Consider the following 6,403-nt stretch of genomic DNA (forward strand, 5'->3'; position numbering starts at 1 on the left):
GGAAGGGAATCCTTTCCTTGCTCTTTGTGCTTAATGCAGGCCTGATACTACCTAAAAAAATCTCAGGGGAATGAGGGTATCCACCCGATACTCTGGGGCTACTGGACTAGAGGTTCCCTCTGCATCACGCTTAACACAGCGTGGAAACAGCGTTCTCTGAGCACAACCTTCAAGGCACCACTCGGTTCCCCTCCCCTTATGCCTGCTCTCACACCAAGGCCTGGCACTTCCTCTCCCGGATGCCTGCCCCCCAGCAGAGATCACTGAGGTGGGACACCAGGTAGCCAAGCCCGCCAGCAGGAGTCCACGCACACTGAGCGCCATGAGCAGAAAGAGGAGCAGGATGGAGGTCACCGGCTCCACGGTGTGGTTGCCGAGATGCCATGGGGGAAGGCCATGGTCACCAGCTGCTGGTTAAGGTCATTGAAGGAAAACTGAACAGCACCTCGCCTGGCTCCCCGCTGCTGCTGCCAGATGCCAGGACCCCCTAGGGGAGCACCATGGCCTCTACTGAGAACGCTCTGTGGCAGGTGCTACTGCGCAGTGGGGCAGTGGTCCTCGCGCGGGGGTCGTCACCCTGCACGGTTTCTCCATCGGCCAGGACTCGCACCATCCACCCAGGAGTGCTGGGTCCCTGCTGGGCTGCACCTTTCCTCAGACCTCAAACGGCTGCAGGTGCCTGTGCAGCGTCCACTGGCCGCGGCTTCCAGGCCGCTTCCTTAACCTGTAATTCTTCATTACTGGAATACTCTTTCACCATTGTCTTTTTTATTTTATTTTATTTTATTTTATTTTTTTTAAAAAATATATTTTATTGATTTTTTACAGAGAGGAAGGGAGAGAGATAGAGAGTTAGAAACATCGATGGGAGAGAAACATCGATCAGCCGCCTCCCGCACATCTCCCACTGGGGATGTGCCCGCAGCCCAGGTACATGCCCTTGACCGGAATCGAACCCGGGACCCCTCAGTCCGCAGGCTGACGCTCTATCCACTGAGCCAAACCGGTTTCGGCACACCATTGTCTTTTTTAAAAAGTCTTCTTATTCTTCAACATCGATGCCAAATTTCACTTTCTTTGCTTTCCCTTTTTCATGATAAGTTATTCATAACCATAACTTTAATTATAACTTTATTTGTGCATTTATAAAGACATACTATAATTTTTTGTTGTTAATCCTCACTGGAGGATATATTTTCCATTGATTTTAGAGAGAATGGAAGGGAGGGGGGAGGGAGAGAGAGGAGAGAGAGAGAGAGAGAAACAACAATGTGAGAGAGCCACATCAATTGGTTGCCTCCTGCATGAGCCCCAACCAGGGTGGGGAACCTGCAACCCAGGTACATGCCCTTGACCAGAATCGAACCTATGACCCTTGTGTTTGTGGGCTGATGCTCTAACCACTTAGCCATGCTGGCCAGGGCCAAAACATACTATAATTTTATATTTACAAGTCTATTGTCCTCTCCAGAGTCTGAGTTCCATAAGGGTATGGATTTTGTCTAAGTCACCTTTATATGCCCAGAGCCTAGAATTGTGCCTGGCACACAGTAGGTGCTCCATAAATGTTTAGTGAATGGATATGTAATACATATGAACCTGCTCTTGTTCGGAGTGGCAGAAGGCATACAATGACTTAGATTTTTTTTAATATATTTTTTATTGATTAAGATATTACATATGTGTCCTTATCCCCACGTTACCCCCTACCCCCCCCCCCCTGCTCATGCCCTCACCCCCCCGTTGTCCGTGTCCATTGGTTAGGCCTATATGCTTGCATATAAGTACTTTGGTTGATCTTTCCCCCTTACCCCCACCCTCCCCTACCTTCCCTCCAAGGCCCAACAGTCCAATCAATGCCTCTCCGTCTCTGGATCAGTCCTTGTTCATCAGTTTATGTTGTTCATTATATTCCACAAATGAGTGAGATCATGTGGTATTTATCCGCTCTCCAGTTCCATCCATGCTGTGGCAAATGGTAAGAGTTCCTTTTTCTTCTTCCTCTTCTTAAAGAATACCTTTCAGCATTTCATATAATGCTGGTTTGGTGGTGATGAACTCCTTTAGCTTTTTCTTATCTGTGAAGCTCTTTATCTGACCTTCTATTCTGAATGATAGCTTTGCTGGATAAAGTAATCTTGGTTGTAGGTTCTTGCTATTCATCACTTTGAATATTTCTTGCCACTTTCTTCTGGCCTGCATGGTTTCTGTTGAGAAATCAGCTGACAGTCGTATGGGTACTCCCTTGTAGGTAATTGACTGTCTTTCTCTTGCTGCTTTTAAGATTCTCTCTTTGTCTTTTGCTCTTGGCATTTTAATTATGATGTGTCTTGGTGTGGTCCTCTTTGAGTTCCTTTTGTTTGGGGTTCTCTGAGCTTCCTGGACTTATAAGTCTATTTCTTTCACCAGGTAGGGGAAGTTTTCTGTCATTATTTCTTCAAATAGGTTTTCAATATCTTGGTCTCTCTCATCTTCTGGTACCCCTATAATTCTGATGTTGGTACACTTGAAGTTGTCCCAGAGGCTTCTTACACTATCTTCATATTTTTGGAATCTCTTTTCTTTTTTCTTTTTCGGTTGGGTATTTTTTGTTTCTTCATATTTCAAATCTTTGACTTGATTCTTGGGATCCTCTTGTCTGCTGTTGGATCTCTATATATTATTCTTTATTTCAGTCAGTGTATGCTTAATTTCTAGTTGGTCTTTTTTCATATCCTCCAGGGTCTCACTAAATTTATCGGCAGTTTCCATAAAATTCTTGAAAAACCTTATAAACGTGGTTTTGAACTCTATATCCAGTCGTTTGCTTTCCTCCATTTCTGTCATTTGTGACCTGTTTCTTTGTCTCCACATTTTTTATGCTTCCCTGTGTTGGTAGAGTGGTTTTGTGTGCTAGGTGTCCTGTACGGCCCAGTGGCTCAGCCTCCCCAGTTACCTGAGGTGGACACTCTTGGTGCACCCCCTTGTGGGCTTTGTGCACAGTCTTGTTGTAGTTATGCCTTGATTGTTGTAGGATCACTGGGCGGAATTGACCTCCAGGCCAATTGGCAGTGAGAATCAGCTGTGTCTGCAGTGGGAGAACTTCTGTGCTGAAAACACCCTTCTGGGGCAAGACTTGCTTCAGTGGGGCTTTGGTGCTCACTGAGTCTGCGCCCTGAGTGTGTCCCTTATGAATCTGAGGAGTTGTAATCCGGATGGTCCCCCTCTGACAACTGGGTACACTGGCTCTTGGATCTAAGGAGGTGCTAATTTAGCCTCTGCCTGAGGTTACCCAGCAGGAGCTATGAAGAGAACTGCAGATTCCCCTTCCTTTTTTGGAGTTTGGAGGTGCCCTCATGAGGCCCAGCTGTTAAGCAATGCAAGCTTCTGTGGGGCCTTGGGCCTTCTCTTGGAAGTTCTGGGTCTGTCTGGCCCAGCTGCAATTTGTTAGGTAATTTTCAGGTTGCAAAGGGCCAGGGCATTCATATGAAAAAGCCTCTGCCACAGCCTGGGTGGGGCGGGGTCTCAGGGAATCAAAGGGCAGAGCTAACAGCTATGGCGGATCCTCAGCCCTGCCCTAAGGGGTCACAAGTCTCAGTGTCCTGATAATTGCTGCAAGCACTTCTGAGGGAAAGCCACCCTCAAGTTCAGAGTTCTGCCTGCTGCCAGACAGTCCAGTTTCTCCCTGTATGAGTCCTGGGTCCCCAGAGACTTCCCGGAACCAGAGTTCAGAGCAGTTGGGAGCTTGTGACTCCCTCCCAATTCAAACAGACAGCCACGTCCTCAGGTGCCCGCCCCTTTCCACGCGCGCGAGCCTCCATACCTCTGCACTTTACTTCCACAGCTCCTCTGGCTCTCAGTGTGCTTTTCTCTTTCCTTCTAGTTGTAGAATTTCAACTAGAAGGAAATCAGCCAGCCTTCCTGTAGTTCTGGATGATGTCCGTTTTGTCTTTTCGTTGTATTTTTGAAGTTGTTGTGGGAGGCAGCAATTTCCTAGTGTTTACCTATGCCACCATCTTAGTTTCTCCATGACTTAGATTTTTTAAACTAATAAGAAGGATAATAAAAATTGTTCTGCCAAACAAAAGGGAAAAGGGAGGCCCAGAGAAATTAACTTCCATTAGTTTCAACCAATGTTCTTTTTTTAAATTTAATTTGTTAGAAGCTCAGTGTATTTTTAAATGGTTAAAGTACCTTAATGCATGATTAGAAATTTAATAATTAATAGATTTAATATCTATGATTGAGAGTTAAACTTTGATAAGCTATTTAATTTCTAAACCTGATACCTCTATTTTCTCATAAAGTGAAATATGATGGGATCACTTTCAGGATGGGCATGCCTCCCTTGCCTTGTCATTGAGAAGGTCACTGATGGTCATAATTGTTTCCTCACTTTATGTGCTCCTGTCCAGCTGAGACATTGCATGAAACACTTTCTACTTACCCAGGGTTTCTAAACCTGTCAATGTCAATTACTTTTGCTCTTACACTGACACATGTTGTCACATGAAAACATAATGCCCTTATGAAGATATGGAAAATTACCATGGGTGCCTACAAAGACTTTGAGATTAAGGACACCCTCTGTAATGGTCAGGGTCATAGCAAGAAGTACAAGACACACGGCAAGAAATATAGAGATATGACCAGAGTGCAGGGAACCAGTAGGGGATGTTGGGCACTCAGCATTTGAGGGAGAGAGGAAAGCTGTTACCACCCTTAGGCCTGAAGGAATAAGAGGAGTAGATAGTGTTATGGAGCCTCATGTGAGCTGGACCTGAAAGTAGGGACTGCCTGTCAGGAGCAATGGCCATGGAGGGAGGCAGTCACTGCCAAGACAGACCATCACAGGAGGGAGATAGATGGGAAGAAAAAATATGACCTATATTCTTTGGTCAAGGGAAAGTCGGGAAGTGCATCCTCAGGGCTGAACTTTGGGGAATGGAGTAGGGCAGAGAATAATTCTGAGTAGGATGTGTGTGTGTGTTGCCAGGGAGCAGGGGATGGCTAGCCAACACACTCTCTGAGAGCCAGACTAGAAAGACCTACACATGATGGATACCATCAGCCACTCTAAAGAAACCCTGGGTAGGTGTTCAAAAGGGTTGAGTGCACCCCAGACTCCAGCCACAGTACTTTGGATGTCATTTCCAGGAAGCAAAACTGGGATGGGGTTGCAGTTGTGAAACTTGATTAAGAATTGATTGCATTGTACTCAACTGGGAGTTGTAAGAGCTCTCAATAGGACTATGGACAGCTGGGGTGAGGACTTGGAGAACGGAATTTGGCCAGGCATCTCAACACTGTCAGGGGAGAAGAAAAGCTCACCACCAGTCCCCTGCAAGCCTGTCCCCAAAGAGAGATGGATGCATCAGACTGTCACAGTGACACCTGCCATGAAGACCACTTGCTGAGACTCATGGCTCTGAGTCCAGACCCCCAAAAGTTGCATTTAGCATTTGATTTCCCAGTTTTTGTGTAGAGAGAAAATGTGCTGATCAGCCCATGAAGGATTCTGATTCTCTTGGCAGTTGTAGCTCATTGTAAATTAATAAGTTGGTTTCTTGTGTATCTGATGAACTTGGGGACTCTGAATCAGGGTTAATGTTATTGCTTCCCAACCACCTTTACTTCTATTTCCAGGGCCAGCCACAGCCAGATTCAATAGCCCAGTGTTCAGAGGACACCAAGCTCTGGTGCAGAGGCCATGACTGGAGGGAAGGACCTTGCCTCTGGACAATCAGCCAGCATCACTAGAACACACCTTCAATTCTCCAGCTATGGTGGCTCTGACAACCCATACTCTAACTTTCTAATCCTTCTTCTTCTTAGACTTTAGAACCCAAGGCTGGCAGGAAGCTGTAGACCAGCCATACCAATACAATCCTTCCTCCCCCCCCTCCCCCCCTTCTTTTATTCAGAGAAGAAGGCAATGCCAGAAAAAAAGGGAGTGACTTCCCCAAGGTGACTCACCTCAAGCCCTTTTTCATAATAGGAAGGAGCATGATGGATGGATGGATGGATGGATGGATGGTACTATGGCCAGGACTAATATTCAATAATACTCTGTGTAGTTATGGCAGAGGCTCTTAGTGCTCTGGGCCACCATTGCAGCCATGAAGTCTATTTCCATGCACACTCACAATGCCCTACCTCAAGCACCTTACCCCTTTTTATGCCTCATATCTTTCTCCAAAACTGCAGAACCTCACTCAGGCTAAATGCAGAGAACCCTTGAAGTGCAGAGGAGTCAGCATCCCCAGGGGTAACCCTCTGTGATGAAGTTTGAAAATCAGGACTTTAATGCCCCAACCTTCGAAGGAACAGTTCTGAGATGAACTCTATACAATTCCTCAAAGTTTCACCAGCAGGATTGGGGCCCACCTATCCACAGCGGTTATCAACTCACACCCTTACTGGC

The 6,403-nt window shown here is 46.2% G+C and overlaps 1 pseudogene; it reads right to left on the reverse strand.

Moving 5' to 3' along the window:
- Positions 1 to 208: 208 nt before the first annotated feature.
- On the reverse strand, positions 209 to 613 carry LOC118677514 (annotated as a pseudogene).
- Positions 614 to 6,403: the final 5,790 nt, after the last annotated feature.

Source organism: Myotis myotis, unplaced genomic scaffold (assembly GCF_014108235.1).
Source record: "Myotis myotis isolate mMyoMyo1 unplaced genomic scaffold, mMyoMyo1.p scaffold_m19_p_1, whole genome shotgun sequence".
Taxonomy (NCBI): Eukaryota; Metazoa; Chordata; class Mammalia; order Chiroptera; family Vespertilionidae; genus Myotis; species Myotis myotis.